This window comes from Channa argus, chromosome 5, assembly GCF_033026475.1.
Source record: "Channa argus isolate prfri chromosome 5, Channa argus male v1.0, whole genome shotgun sequence".
Lineage (NCBI taxonomy): Eukaryota > Metazoa > Chordata > Actinopteri > Anabantiformes > Channidae > Channa > Channa argus.
In genome coordinates this window covers 28,742,111-28,758,931 of record NC_090201.1, presented here as the reverse complement: position 1 = coordinate 28,758,931, position 16,821 = coordinate 28,742,111, and the positions used below count along the sequence as shown (strand labels likewise).

Here is a 16,821-nt window from a genome sequence, read left to right as displayed (position 1 = left end):
GTGTGTGGGGGCCCAGAGGGGTCACTGGGTCACTAAAGTCAGGATCAGAAGAAGAAAGAATCAGGGCTGCACCTAATGCGTATTTATATTGTTGATTAATAAGGGGGCGTCTGTAGCTCAGTTAGCAAGGCAGTCGTCCACAGACCACAGGGTCAGTGGCTCGATCCCCAGTTATGGCTATATGTCAAAGTGTCTCTGGACAAGGAAATTTTTTTTTCAAAATCATTTTAAGCTAATTTATTTTTAAATTAACATAAAAATTAATTTAAAAAATAAAATTGAATTCATCAGTCCTTCACAGCAGACTCCTCACCCAAACAAAAACTAGTCCAGTCTTACTGGCTCCATTCAAGTCAAAGGGATGTGATTCAATCTACATTTAGCAATTCAACAGCAAAATAAGTCAGACACTTAGCAGAGCTGGCAGAGGAACATGTTGTTTGGTCTCTGCTTCAAATGCTCCAAGACTTTAGATGATTGCGGTTGAGTGTTAGGCAGTGATGAGCTGATATAGCAGCAATTTCCCTGACAATCTCTCACACAGCCTCTTCTCTCTCCACACCTAGTTTTACTTGGGTTTGAAGTGCAGAAGAGAAATTGCAAGAGCAGAAATCTGCTAAGACATGTTTGTAGGGCAAACTGAAAGTGCTCTGGTGTCTGTCTCTGTGCCATGTCTGCGAGGCTTGATTCCGTTTGAGGCCAGCCAGGCTACAAAAATATTCAAGTACTCGCACATACTGTGAAGTAATTGTATTCTGTGTAATTTTAATTCTGCTATAACAGCTTCACTGCTGTGCTACAGCACGTTTTATATCCTGGCTTCATCAAGTGGAAATGGTTGCTGAAGGAAATGATGCTGAGAAAATTTCTTGTCTTGCCAGAGGTTGTGTTGGTTCTCCAGATCTTCTGTATGACTCATGTCCTCTGAAAGTTTTATGCTTGTCAGAAGTGCTGATTTTATTTGCTCCTTGTTGATCTGCCAAGTCTGCACTGCCTGTGGCTGCAACTTCAACTGGCCATTTCAGATGGTCTGTGAAGTTTCGCCTTCAGGAGCTACATGATATTAACCTGACAGTGTCCTGATTCAACAGATATGGGTCATAGATGAGGACATGGAGCATTTGGAGAGACAGGTGTCATCAAGACTCTGTCAGACGTATGATTCAGAGGTTCGAGGGGCTATCAGACCCCAGCACTCTGCATAGTGCTATATGATAATACGTAGAAATAAGTCTGATCTAGAAGTCTGTGATCCATTTGAACAGATGTTGCAACTATCACTAGCTGCACAGTTAATGTTAAATGTTATGTTGTGTTGGAGCAAATGAGCCTGAGTGCTGACTTATTACACCATCCACCAAGTGTTGCCAGTTATTGGAGCATATTTATGGTTCAGTAGGCAGCATTCTGCCTCCCAGTTGTCACATAAAGAGACAGCATTTGGTGACCCAGTTTGAGGCAGGAGGACATGGTGGACGATTGGACTTTGAACACAGGACTTTGAAGTGGGACACAGCCGTTTATTTCATACTTCCAACTACCAGAAAGTCATTAACTGAACCATAAATACAGACGTATAAGAGGAGCCACAACAATGGTCAGAAAAGAATAGTCCATATGTCAGTGAGTGTGATCAGAGCAGCTTTACTGAGATTAAAAAAAGAGGGACTGCTGCAGGCTGCAGGCAATTTGATGCAAAAAACGTCTTTGTGAAGCAAAGCAGCTCCATGACTAATATGTGAGGAGGTGAAGAGGACGGCAGTCACTGAGATTTCAGAGACTATGATGTTCCACTATCAGCTGTTAGAACAGTAGATACTGGACACAGACCAGAACTAAGACCCTGAGGCAGAGATCCCCCCTTCTGTGAGGAAACACAGTCTGTCTGTAAAGGACTCTTTTGAACACTTCTGAATGATGTTTGTACTTCAGAGACAATTGTTATTCATAAATTGATGGGAACAGATGAGTTTATTATGACTGGTTCCTGTTCCCTGCTACTTTTATTATTTATTTATTTGTCCACCATTATTTGACTGGATCATGTTAATGATTCTCTTTGGAGATTCCGGTGCAGTTTTTTTTTTCTGAATAACTATTGTAAATCAGTTGTGCACACTTGTAAAACAATTTCCTTTATTGGTTTTAATATACATTTATGCAAACACAGCTGATACTAGCATTTCAATGAATGGTGATTGATCCGTCACTCTCAGCCCATAGTTATACTTTTGCAGGTCACCTACAGCCTGCTGACATGTGGGACAGAGACAACATCAAAGTAAATGACAGGCTACCAGAGTTGCCTAAGGACGTCTTCACTGATTTTAAACTTGCTTCTTATGGTTCTAGTTTGGGTAGTTCATTAAAGAAAAAAAGGCCTCCAGATGACATCACTCAGAGCAGCCTTCAGTTCAGATTATGCTATATTGTTGCTCATATACTGAAGTTTGTAATCATTGTAAACCTGCTTTTCTAGGGCTCCTTCATCTGAACTACTAAGGATGAAAAGCTCCTCCGGGTGATGTCATCTGAAGGAGACACATTTTAATATAGGGAAGTCAGAGGGAAATTTAAATGCTTTGTTGTACATTTACCTCTAAACTAAAGCCATAGAAAGCAAAGTGTAGCTTAGTGGGTAAGGCAGTCATCCATGTACCACAAGGTCAGTGGTTTAAACCCTGGTCCCGGCTACATGTCAAAGTGTCCTTGGGCAAGGCACTAAAGCTCAAGCTGCTCCCTGTGGGTCAGGTGAGCACCTTGCATGGCAGCCAGTGCCATCGGAGTGTGTGTGTGTGTTTGGATAAAAGCGCTATATAATTGGTGAAGTTGCCCTTTAAGTGGATGTAAGTCATAGTTTGGTGGTGCAATGGAAGTCGCAGGACAAAACACAGGACTAACACAAGAGACAGGTGGTTTGTCCTGTTTGATAAGAAGAGTCAATGCTGTTACTTTAGTTATTGTTGTTTCTGTATTGTAACACACCCCCACAATCTTTCCCCAACCCTATCTGTCTATTGTGTGTGTGTGTGTGTGTGTGTGTGTGTATAGGTGACAAAAAGGTTATTATTGTGACATTGTGATGCATAATGTGTGTATGAGGTGAGACCTCAGCCCACCAGGTTGGGGAGCATGTACAGACTGGAGCATTGATATGGTTTGAATAAGAACCGATAATGGTCACGAATGTTGTGATAACATCAGAAGCAGGTGGCAGAGATCAGTGATGAAGATGATTATATCTGATACTACAACTACAAAACAAGGCTCCGAAGTTTGGAGCCACAACCCAAACAAAAAGGAACTGAGCATGAAATACAAAGAGAAACGACCAAATCATTTTGTCTTGTCATTAATGGGTGTGCAGACAATTGGGTTAACGGATCCACTTATCAGAGGTTGTGTCAGGATCTCAGCTGGATAATAATGACTGCTCTGGTTCTGTTGAGCATCTAATCCAATAAAGAGTCCATTACTTCCTGCCTGTTAGTGCCCAGAAGCCTCTGCCCCTGCCTTCATGTTTCCTCCATCACATCAGAAGCTCTTTGTATGTTGGTCTGCCACTTTTTTTCATTCTAATTAGGTTATTTTATTGCTGAGTGTTAATATTTCTCTATCTCTTGATGGTTTTCCTAATGTCTTTGGGAAACCACCCAGTGCAGGTGTAGGTTCCTGCAATGTTTTCTCCCACTTAAATATTCTCACGTATTGGTCTTAAGGCTACATAAGACAACTTAAGGTAGCACTAGCAACTCTCTGCACAGCCCTTAAGATTAGTCACAATCAAGTTACGTTAAGTGAGAAGCTTCAAAGCAAAGTTAGTTGAGCATCTGTGATTGGTTAGAAGGGTGATCCTCACTTCTAGACTTCAATTCTGCCAGTGCTGTTCTTGAAGGATGTGTCAGCAGCATCTCTCCAGAGGTTTTGGAACATATTGGAGATTTTTAAAAATCAAACATATGTTGATGCTGCATTACATTTACTAATTAGCATTACTACACTGTCAAAGGGGACAGGGGCATGCAGGTACATACAGAAGACCACCCATGTTGTCTTCTTCATTGTGTCCTCCCAAAACCATATTTTATGCTTCTGTTGCTTGGTCAGTTGCTCAGAGTGGCCGTCTTCCATTTCCCCACCCTCCACTCTTCATCTGTAATGTGTTTTCCCATTGGCCAGTGGCCTCAGTCAAACATAGAGGGCTGATGTCCTCGCACGCTTGGAGAGGAGAGGAGTGGCTCTCGAGCTAAGGAGCCAATTGAAAGCTTCCCTCCCACCACAGATGGAGCAAACATGGCTGAATGAGAGCATGATTTTCATAATGGAGGGCGGAGGAAGAAGGGAAGAGGAACACTGACACAGTGCAGTTGTGTGTGTGTGTGTGTGTGTGTGTGTGGGTAACAGATTTGTTTGAGAACAGCAAATCGCTTACATGACAATTTTTGATCATTTAGGGGTTTTTCCACATTGTAAGGAGGGTTGGTACGTTAGCACCTACTGCAGTGCTCTGCAGCATTACACAGCTGACCTGTTTCATGGGCGGCAGCGATGACCTGCCTGCTCTGCATTAGACTTTAGTAAATAATCAAGTGGCTCTAGAGGCTAGAATATGAAATGTAAGACGTATTCAGTGCATCATCATCATCACTGGTGGAAGAAATGCTGAGATTTTTTTTACTTCAGTACAAATATAAGCACGACTGTTTAGAAATACTGTAACAAGTAGATCTGCTTTCAAACGGTCAAGAAGTATTTTGAGCAACCACATGTACTACTTGAGTAAAAGTACTCATTATACAGAATGACTCATTTTCGGGATAATATACTGAATGTCATGTTACACGATCAGCAGCCTGTTGCTTTCTCCCTCCTTGTTTCTTTTGTTTGTTTGTTTCAGTGCAGTCTAGTCATGAATCTAGGGAAGGTGCAGGTGTTGAAGGGCTTGTCAGTAAGTGATAAAGTGTATTTGCTCAGGGACAAGGAGCAAGTGTAGATTGTGAAACATGGGCAGCAGCGATCTGGATGCATTAATTTGCTCAGGAGCTTTGTAGGTGGACCAGAGAAGATGAAGTGTGGATACGTTACAGCTGGAGCGGATTTTAACGTATGTATATAAAAACAAACTGCTGGTTTTTAGAAGAGGTGACGTGTCGGAGCAGGAAACTGAGACTGTGGTGATGTGCAATGATGTGTGTTGGTGCATTTGACAGTTTTATATTATTGAATAGAATTTGCTGAAATCTTACTTCCCTTATTAAGTTTATTTACTGGATATTGGCTTTTGAAGTAGTTTACTTCATTTACGTCCAAGTGTAGAATTCCTAATTTAGAATCAAAGTAGAAAATAACTCGGTGTGAGACACTAAAATCACCACAATCTTTGATCAGCATTGTCTTGGCTTCAGTCAATAATTTCAAATCTACCATGATTCAGCTGGAATTCCTCCCAAACAGGCTTTACATACACTTTAAGAGACGGTTGGTTGGTTGGTTGACCTGATCCTAAATGGAACCTGCCACTGCAGCTGCCAAAACAAAACTCTTTCAAACTTTTGATATGTGGAAAATGAGGGATTAGAAAGACACGTCGGGCCTCAAATGTTCCTCGGGGCCATTTCAAAGGACTTAGAACCTCAAAGAGAATATTTAAGCTATATCTAGGAAAACTCCTCTTTGGTGTAGAAAACAAAACTTTGAGGCTGAAACGTTCACAGATATGAAAACGTTAACTGGGTGATAATAAAACCGTGATGTTTGGACTCTCATCCAGTCTCCCAGGCAGACGCATCGTGATTTATAAAGGGCAGCAGAGTGAATAGTTGGTGTCATGAAATGAGAGAACTCTGGACTCCCATTAAGTCTTTGAGCCAAGCCTGGCGCAGTTGGAGGACATCACATGGTGACCTGGAATTTAGCCCTGTAAACTGTCCTGAATATGGACACACACGTTTCACTCGTGATAAACGGCCTGGTCAGTGCAAAAGCCCATAAAGACGACATTCTTGGTTGTCTGTTCAATTCATGCCTGGTCAACAGATGCAGGTGACTAGTGCTGAAAATATGTTCGCCAACATTAAATGCTTTATTAAGTTCAAGTGACAACAGAAATAACCAGTGGTGTCACATCACTGCAAAACCTTTAAAAGCAGACAGTTGATGGCAGCCTGTCTTTTAAACACTGGTAGCACTGGTGTTGTTTGATTATAACAGGGTAACAGTGGGACAATGTCACAAGGTGGATGTGTCAATAATAAAAAATACTTTTCCTCTGGTAATGATAATTACCAGAGGAAAATCTTCATAAGATCTGGGGAAAAGACACTGGCTGTGTCCAAAATCATCCCCCCTCACTATATAGTATGTTTGCCATTTTGTGGTAGCGTCTGAGTGTTGGGTGTGTAAATCTATCCAGTATATAGTGCAGTCAAAGTAGCCCACAATGTATTTCCTTACTCTGAGGAATCCGCAATGCAACGCTCCTCATTTTAAACATTACAAAATTGCTGTTGTTTGGCTCAAACAGCTGTTAGTGATGATGCAATGTGATTAAGTGTCTGAAATGTCAATAGACTGCTGACTTTTGAGTGAACTACTTAGTGCACATTACAGTATATAGGAAGCAGTGAATGAGGGGGTGATTTTTAAAATTATGGACACAAATGTTCATGAAACAGAGCTGGATAAGGACAAAATGACCTGTCTCTACTTTATTTTACGATAAGATAAAAGTTCCCCAGATGTGAAGCCATCTTAAGCCAGAGTCCATGTTAGTGAATGTGCTTTTTTTCAAGAATTTGATCATATAAAGAATGATGTGTCTCTGTATAATTGATGTGCCACAGGTACAGAGGAAGCAAAGCAACATGTAAAAGAAAAGCTCATCTGTAGGTTTGCAGCAACTTTCCAGTGAAACAAATTGGCTCATGAGCAGGATTATATTTGCTTATCTAACTAGCTGAAACCCTTTTCTACAAACAGCGTTGGTAAGAATCGTGTCACGTGTCCTCACGTCTTTGTTTACTTTTGTCTGAAAACAGACCTGGAATAGACAGGACCTCAAGTACTGTAATGTCTGAGCAACATGGAGGGTGTGTTAGTCCCTGCATGTATCATTATGTTGTTTTCTGTCTCTTTCTGATGGCCAGTGTGCACTCAACAGCATGTGCTGCCTCTGCCAGGAGCTCTTCTGCTTTTCAAAGCACAAGAGTCGTAAAGGAAATTAGATTTGCCAAACAGTAGAAGAGATGCATGTAGACCCAGCAAACGCTCACTAAGATGTCAGAAATGTACGTTGTTCGCTTTACTAACACAGTTTTCAAGCTAAATAAATTCCACACAATCCTCCTTCTCTACCGCAGGCCGTGCACATTTAAAAGAATCAAAAAGAACCATAAAAGTCGCAGATTTAGTTTCAGCAGTGGTTTATTAAACAGTGTCGGTGCGGTGGATTAGTAACGTTCTGACTCTGATACCGGAAACAGCGCAGAACGTCCCGACACTTTGCAGTATACAGTAAAGTAATTAAAGCCCGAATCGGAGCAGGATTGCTGTTGTATCATAAGTCAACACCAGATGCGATGCAAAGGTCTGTTTGTTCCTTACTCCACAGCAGGTGATCTAAATATGCTGTTGTGGTATTCAAATATTCCCTGTTTGGCAGAGACGGTGACATTTGAATAAAGTCTGAGCTCTGACTTTGTCTGACTCGTCCTTATACTGTTGCCTGAGAGGCAGCAGAAATGTCACAGCTGTATCTTTTATCATCGTTTCAAAGATTGTTTTCTCTTTCTTTGTGTGTCTGTCCTTCTGCCTTCAAAAGACCCACAACTTTACATAAATTATAGGAAAAATAATACATAAATAGCAAGTACCGGTGGATCTTAGCTCTTTCTATGCACTTTTGCAGCTGTTCTTCCAGTTCAGCAGTGTGTCCCACAGGTTCCCACAGTGTTCATAAGCTCCTCATGCTATACACATCCAGTATGCCTGTATGTGTTTGTGCATATAGTGCATAATGCAAAAATACAGGATATGCACATGAAACTTTAATCACAGCCTGAGGTAAACTGGATCAGCACAGCAAAAAACAAGTAGAAACTAAGGATTACAAGTAGGACTTTACTAGGGGGGGACAGCAGCATCATGGATGTAAAGGAGAGGACAACATGGACAACATGTCCCTACAGAGGGACAGGAATGTAAAGTAACTAGAACAAACACTACTGTCATTGGTCAGTTATGGTCCCAGATACCGTTTTTAAATCTTTATTATTGTAAAACAAAAAAACGCATCACTTTCCTAATCTGCAATACAGTCAGTGAACGTGTGGCGGCCTTTAAATAGAAATATAGCACTTTTCTACCTATTGGCACTCAAAGCGCTTCGCACTGCTTCACACAGCTCCCCCAACACTCACCAGGAGCAGCTAAGTTGGGGTTCAGTGTCTTGCTCAAGGACACTTTGACATGTGACCGGAGGAGCTGGGGATCGAACCAGCAACTGTGGGACTGGTAGACGAGCGCTCTACCTTCCTGCACCACAGTTGCCAAGTAGTTCTACTGTGAGCATGGACAGATCGTGAGAAAATGGTTCGCTGGGCACAACACGATACTACTCCACCAACTCCACAATCACTTTTCACTGACATTTGTTATTCATCACACATTTGCTCCACACACATAACACAACAAACATATCATCACCTGATAGATGGTGGTTTTATTCTTTGTTCTTTATTTTGAGTCATTTTGCTTCTAAATGCTAAATCACCAACTTTGTATTTTATTATGAGCTACATGCTGCATTTTGACTTTCTCCAACTTCTATTTTGTAGCCTGGGCTGCAGCTTCTGTATTTATGTGAATCAGTTTTGTCTCATGGTTCTGTCTCTTACTCTTTGAGCGCAGCCTCATTCTCATGGAGTCACTCCAGATGTTTCAAAAGCAAAACGGAAGTCGAATGATTTCCCTTAAGCGGTCATGCTGGCTGCTCTGTTGAAGTGTAAAATAATTGTAGTGTTTAATGTCCGTGTGCTGAAGTCCCTGAAAACACAAATATGTGTCTGTGGCATTTTCCTTCCTTGACTCTGACCTGCTTCCCTTTCTTCTCCTGCAGTCATAGTGTGGATTAACAGAAGAGTCATTTCTCACACAGAACGCTCATAATCAAAGGCCAGAAGAAATGTATGCATCCTCACACTTTGGTTGGGGCTGCGATTTCTGACTAAGCTTCGCAGGCGGCTGCGAGGCTTTGGGAAATGGCACCGCTGTCCCGGGGAAACCTCGTATCTGCCGTCTTTAAAGGAGCTAGGGAGGCTGTGCTGAGATGAGTCAGGAGGTGAGGCTCGGGTGCAGTTGCTCGGAGGACTTAGATCAGAATTTTGTGGTCTGAGGTCGTGCAAGTTGCTGAAACGTGCGCAGGATTGTTTAGACATTTGATTCAAGAGGAGTCATCAGCAAAAGAATTACAGGCGTTTTATGAAGCAGAGAAACGTGGTGTAAACACATCTTCCTTCCATAATGTGATCTTTTTTCTTCTTGTTTTCTCTTTGTTTGCCTGCATTTCTTATTTTTCTGACTTGACTGTCAGAAAAGGTAGAGGGTGTGTGTGTGTGTGTGTGTGTGTGTGTGAAGATGAATGCAATCTTTGTCTGGACACTGAGTGAGTCACGTGTGTGTATCCTTTTGTATATCCAAGCTGCATTTGCTACAGTGTTTAAGCCAGAGTCAGCCTTTCCTCTGTGTGTGTGTGTGTGTGTGTGTGTGTGTGCGTGTGTGCGTGTGTGCGTCCTGTAAGCCTAGTAGTGTGTAAGTTGTTTTGGCAGGCCTATCTGTGTTTGCAGGCAGCACATGTTTTCCGCTCTATTTGTGTTAGGCTTTGTGTTTTTTCTATGTGCGTGTGCGTGTGTGTGTGCGTGCGTGTGTGTGTGTGTGTGTGCGTGCGTGTGTGTGTGTGTGTGTGTGTGTGTGTACTCCTGGTCAGAAATGATTGAATATGACAAGGTCACTACTGTCATTTTTCTGTCAAACACACACACAATACTACCCTAAACCTACACTAACCTTAAACCATGCCATCACTAAAAACTCCGGTCTGGACTTGTGGGGTCCAACATTTGCTCAACATCAGAACACGTCCCCTCAGGTGAGTGTGTAGACATATCTAGTGCCCCATCATGTAACAAAAACAAAAGAAATAACATTTTTAAACCTTTTAAATGATTTACAGGCAGCAAATCAAGTCTTTTTGGTTTATTATACTAAGTTGACTTTGGGAGGAACAGTTATTGTTACTGGATGATCCTTTAGACACTACAAATAAATAGCAGTTCACAAAGGGATTTTTTAACACAATATTAAATTATTTGTAAACCGGTATAAAAGTGGACATCATTAGTTTAGACTGACTCATCAGGATCAGGGAACAAATCAAATTTAGGTTTTACATTTCTGCAAACCTTTTCTGTCCCTTCAGTTTTTTAATGCCTGAATTATAAACAGGATCCTGATATTATCCTGATAAATATTTCTTTTCCTTCTCTTGTAGGGGCGTTGGCAAACTCTCAGCAGCTGCTCTGGTGTATTGTATATGATGCGTTCAGGTACAATACAGAGTGTAGGCTTAATTTGTGGAAATTGTGAAGTCATAGCCCAAGATGCCACCTCATTTACAACGACTGAGGCTTTTTTTTAGTGCACAGTTTTCAGAGGAGAACCCACAGTTTCTTTGTAGTCTTATGCAATGACAATTAAGCCTGTTGGATTCTATTCTATTCTATGCTTTGCTACTAGAAAATTGCTACTTAAAATTAGAACATTTCTGTGTCAGTATTACCTTTATATTATATTCTCTATATGTATCATGATACTCACCATGATTATAACCATAATAAAAATATCGGATCCTGCAGAACAACATTATTAAACAGTTTCATGGTTGAGTTTAGACTGTACCAGTACTTGGTTAAGGTTAGAAGAAAACTGTGGTGACATGACCTGTTTTTTAACCTTCAGATAAAACCTTCAGCGTTTTTCCTGAAGCTATTAGAGCGAAACAAGTAGTGATAAAGCAGAACTTTAAAACTTCAAAGTAAGACATGGCCTCTAGTAGTTTGGGAGATGATTTTAGCTTTAAGACGTTCAGTGAATTTGGCTTCGTTCAGGAGCATTTTCTGCCTGAAAGACCAGCCTCTAACCACAATGACAACTTTAACCCAAAGTGAATCATGAATACTGAATGCACTAAATGTTGGAACTTTATCTTTCTTGGAGCAGCTGTCAGCTCATAGTTTCTATTTTAGGCTTCATGTTACCATGCTGGCATTTTGGCTTCCATCTGAACGGCTTTAGCTTTAGCATCCTGGCTTCTATTACAGTGTTAGACCTCCTTGTAATTACAGTCATTAGAAGAAGCCTATGGCACAAAGTGACCTCCCTCTCCTTTCTCCTGCTCTGTCTCTCACCCACTCTGTTTGAGTCTGTGTGTGTCCGTTTGACATGTTTAGAAGAATCATGTTTAAATCCAAGTTTTATGCTTTCTTCTCTCCCTTTTTCTCTTTTTCTTTTTCTAACATATACACTCTTTCCTTTTCTATCTCTCACTCCTCCTCTTCCTCTTGCTACAGTAGATGCTGTTTTTAAATAGAGTCTGGTGTCACCCTCAGCCTCTCTCACACACACACACACACATAGATGGGCGGTGATGTCAACTCCTGCTCTCTCTATCTGCCATCTCATGCCATGACATCATTGTCTGATGCTGTTAGTTGCAACACACACCCACACATAAACCCACTGATTCAAAGTATATGGAAAAAAACACCTCCATGCACAAAGACAAACTGTAATACACTAGGACACATGAACGCACCATTTGACTGGTGCATTCCTGAAATGCACAATAACACATTGTCGCATAACTGCAAACACTCATGCTCCAACACACGCAGGCGCGCAAACACACACACACACACACACACACACACACACACACACACATCACAGTGCATACACTGAACAGTGTGTGTCCCTGACTTGTTTACCATATTGTAGCTTCTGGGTCTATGATTGTTGACAGTATGAACCCACAGCTCTTTGCCTGTCTGCACATCTCTTGTGATGGTATGAATATTGCAGTGTATATGAATCTATAATTTGTATCTAATTCTCTTTTAAACTTTTTTGGACACTGTGAAAATAAAATAAACTGTTTAGACAGCTCCATCTATTGCAGAAGACACAAAGACTCACAGTACAGGTTTGATATGTGATCTAAATTATCATGTGGTTTAAATGTCCAGGGAACTGTTAAAGATGTCCAAAAAGACACACAACGACCACAAAATAGGGGGAAAGTCACTAATACTAGACACAAAATGACCACAAACAATGTGTCAGCCTCAGTAATGGTTGTTGTGGTGAGGTCAGTCCATGCATGAGTTGAGGGAACATCTGGTTGGACATGTCTAATAAGAGCAGGACAGAGAGGTCAGCTAGGAGAAAGGCCCGAGCTGTAACGATGGGAGTGAACAGATCAAATGTTGTGTAACTTTAACTGCAGTGAAGCTGATTTCAGTCTAAACATTAAAAGTAAGGAAGTGTTGCATGAGAGATTGCACTGAGTTACAGAAGCTTGTGGAATAGAATCATTACAAAAGAAAAGAACACACACACACACACACACACACACACACACACACACACACACACGTGCTCCTATCTCTCACAGGTTTGCTCTTTAATTAGAGACACTGCATATTTTTCTTTTCCTTTTTAATCATTTAACAAGTGTCCGTCCTTGACATCGGTGCCAACCATTAACCAGTGACATGATTTAAATCAGCTGGCTGCCGTTTTAATCCATTCAGCTTTAAGAAATGAGTTGTCCGCTCAGCGTTTAATCCAATCAGTTTTTAGAAATGACTTGTTGTCAGCCAGAATCAATCAGACCTGCCCACCTGGTAATCAAATCCAATGCAGTGATTTAGTGTATGGCCATGAAATATATTCAGACTGTGTTCTGCCTCCCAGTTTCGTTCTCTGATTTCCCTCCTTTGTGTCTGTCTGTCTCTCCTTGTCTAGAATTTGTCCACCTGCGTCTCTGGGTGCTTCCTCACCTTCCATGACTTGTTTTGGAGACACTGACACAGGAGGTTTAATCTGACAAAGTCTCATTTGTTGAAGCCCAACGTTTGTGTTAAATTAATTTCAGGACAGTGTGAGGCTACGTCCATATTAAACTAATAATTCTGCAAATGCGTGTTTTTCCCTCGGTTGAGACCCTCCAACAGCACTGAAAACAGAGCTTTTCCACCACAACTCTGAGGACCTCATTGTAGTGTGTCCGGGGAAAACAGAGCTTTGAAGAAGCTCCATCAGTGATTTCATATGATTATCTGGACAGATGGTGTCAGTAGTGCAGTTTCTCAGTCTTAAAAGCAGTGCGATGACATCATCCTAAAGTCTGCTTTGCTTTTTTCCGTGGCTCACCTGTCCTCTGCACATGCTCAGTAGGAAGGTTTTTGTGGAAATGCCTGGTTTGGATCCTTTTCTAATGAAACTTGTTTAAAATCCACTGATTGTGGATTTTTCCACGTTGTCTTGATTCTATATTGAGGTGCATGTGATGCATGTGATAAAGGGTTTAAGTTAGGGATTTCCTGATGAGTAATGCCCATAAAAAATAACAGAAACAAATACTGCAACCAATCCTGCGTCAAGATAATTGATACGAACAAAAGTAAAGCTGAAAACAAACTCTGCTGTGCTAAAGTCTTAAGATACTGGTTCAGTTTAGCTTTGTGCTACAGCGGTCGTATTGTTGCGTTCAGGTCAAAATGCAGAACACAGTCACAGCCACAAAAATCTATTGTGATCCACTTACATTTAACTCAACTAGTCCTCTACAACCATGACAAACATGTCCTCCACCCCCACTCAGAGCCACATCAGAGCCCTGAAACTGAATGCTTTACCTTGTGGGGGTCAGTTTATTTGAGAGATGAGTTGCCATATTGTGACTGACAGAGATTTTTGTCCTTGTGAGAGTAATAAAAGTGTACACACACACACACACACACACACACACACACACACACACACACACACACACACACTGTGCTGACCTCATGGCTGATTCATGGCTTATTCCCAGAACTCCATTTCTACAAGGACAGGTCCACAGGGACGTTAAGTGTGTGTGTCCAACGACACAGGACACAGAGGATTGTGTGTAGACCAGGTTTTTAACCCCGAACTAAAGCATCTTAAAATATTTAAATCAGTAATACTCACTCAATCATTGTCCCTCTTTCTCAAATACAAACACACACACACACACACACCTTTCCAGGCAAAAAGAGTAGGTGCATCCTTTAAATGCATGCACTCACGTAACCAAACACACACACACTTACACACACTCCAATGTACACAAGCAGCCAACACACAAGGATTCACATGATTTATAGTGGTTACAGCTTCTGCAGACTGTACACATTGCACACACACACACTTTTGACCCGTGCTCTGATGAAATGAATTCACCTGAAAATGATGAAACACTCATTTTGACAAGCGTTTCAGCCCTCTAGCCTCTTCCCTCTCATAGCTGCTGCATGTATAAAGAATCTCCTGTCATTCCTTCTTCCACTCGTCTTCTTTTTTTTTTTTTTTAATCTGCTTTGTTTCCAAGCTCTTCTCTAGTCAGATTCCTGTTTCTCAGGTGGTAGCACTGAAGTTAAAAGCACTCTCTTTGTGTGTGTGTATGCGTGTTGTCCTGAGATGCTGCTCGTCTACATGCCAGACAGCCTGCATCACATTTGTGACCTACTTTGGCTCAGTGTGTGCATATTTTATGAGCCTGAGAGAGGCAGACACTCACAGAGCAAATGGAGAACCATGCATAATACTTATAATCGACATGCACATATATATTTATGTTTAAAGACATGTTTTTAATGGACCTATTCATGCACACCTCTGTTTATTCATCAGCATACTTTATGTCACTATGGATGCTGGTTGGCATAGAGACAGATGGCTGAAAGGCTGCTCTCCAGATAGCACCCACAGAAATAACAACGCACTAATGCTCAAATAAACTTACATAAAATTATCAAACTGCAGGACTGCAGTGACGTGTGAGACCCACACCTGCACGGGTGCATAAGCAACGTGAGGCCGAAAATCCTGTGTTTAGTACGCGGGAGTGGACGAAGTCTGCCCTGTTTTGCTCGTTTTCTTTCTCCTTCTGAGGGGTTTTGGTGTAAAAAGAAATACTTTAATGTTCCACGGCCAGAAGCTTATTTAATTCAGCCCCCTAAGCTTTTTAAACATAGTTCCCAATTAATTTTTTAATTACCGCGCTGACTTGTTGACTAGCTTCTGACACTTGAGAAATTATGTTAATTTCCACAACTCTTACTCCTCCAGAGCAGCTCACCCCCGCGGTGCTTTCAGAATACTGCTCAGGATGTTGAATCAATAAAATGTCTTGTAGGCCTCGTGGCTAAAGAGCCAAACACGCTGCTAGTTTACAATGAAGACAATTTCTAACTACAAATCACACTCGGCTCTGTGCCTCAGCAATGAGTAGATGCACCCACATACTGTTTACACTCACTGGCCACTTATTACGTACAGCTGTACAATCTAATACAGTTCAATACAGCATGAATTCTCGCTTTTACTGTCATTTCAAACTGTCAGAAAGGTGATAATTCTACAGCATTATAACAAGAGGTGGTTCTAATGTTTTGGCCACTCTATTTAAAGTGAATGGCCAAAACATCATTATACATTCTGAAGAAAAAACCCAATCCATGAATTTCCATTGCTACACCAAGGACACCAGCTATATTTATCTATACAAGCAGATGGAAAAAAATCAAGTAGTCATACTTCAAGCATTTCTACTTGTAAATGTATACAGAACTTAAGTTATTGTACTTGGGCCTGAGAAAAACTCAGTTTTTCAGCATTAACATTGCAATGTGCACATGCGCTATAGTCATAGCAGGATGTACAATGTCAGGTGAGGCCAATGAATGACACTAGACTATTTATGTCGACAGTATTTTTATGGTGAGTTAACAAGCATTTGTGTTATTACAAAGCACTGTTCATTTAACGCACACACTGATGAATGTGAGTGTTGAACGTGAGTGGCATACTGCTTCCTTAATGAGGCATTCAATGACCGTGTTATGGTTCAACCACAAACATGCTGCTCTTCAATCCAGAACCAAATTTAAAGCCCTTAATGGTCGAGCTCCATCATATCTACAGGAGCTCATGATACCATCCCAGTAGACCACTTCGATCTCAGAATGCAGGTCCAGTTGTGGTTCTCAGATTTTCTAAAGGTAGAAAGGGAAGCAGAGTCTTTGCCTGCACTATTTATAACTATTTTGTTGTTCAGGCACTGGAATTGAAGTCGTCTTGACTGGTGTCAGTCCAGTCAATTTATTGATACCGTGCTGCAGTTTATGCCGTAAGCCACCACGTCTCCAGAAATAAAATTTTTATATAACACAAACTGCAATTGCAAATACATTTTTGCAGAGAACATAATTGCGACTGGTTTATATTTTTTAACATGAGTCTGTTGTTAATTTCTGTAAATGGCAGGTTATAAATATGTTGTATAGTATTTAGAGTATCAAGAAAATGTTTCAAGAGAAGGTTTTTTATCTGGTCTTCCAGTGAAACAACATTTAGACTCTCACTCTGACTTTCGTTAAGGTTAAGGCCGTTAAAACTGTGGTCTGGCTTAATAGAGACGGTCTCAGTGATTCCAGACGCAGTCTTTTCCAAAAACAC

The 16,821-nt window shown here is 41.1% G+C and overlaps 1 protein-coding gene across 4 annotated transcripts in view; it reads left to right on the top strand.

The window, feature by feature from the left end:
• The window catches only part of pcbp4 (poly(rC) binding protein 4), a 120,751-nt gene that overhangs the window by 45,347 nt on the left and 58,583 nt on the right, over nt 1-16,821 (top strand). The window lies entirely within an intron of this gene.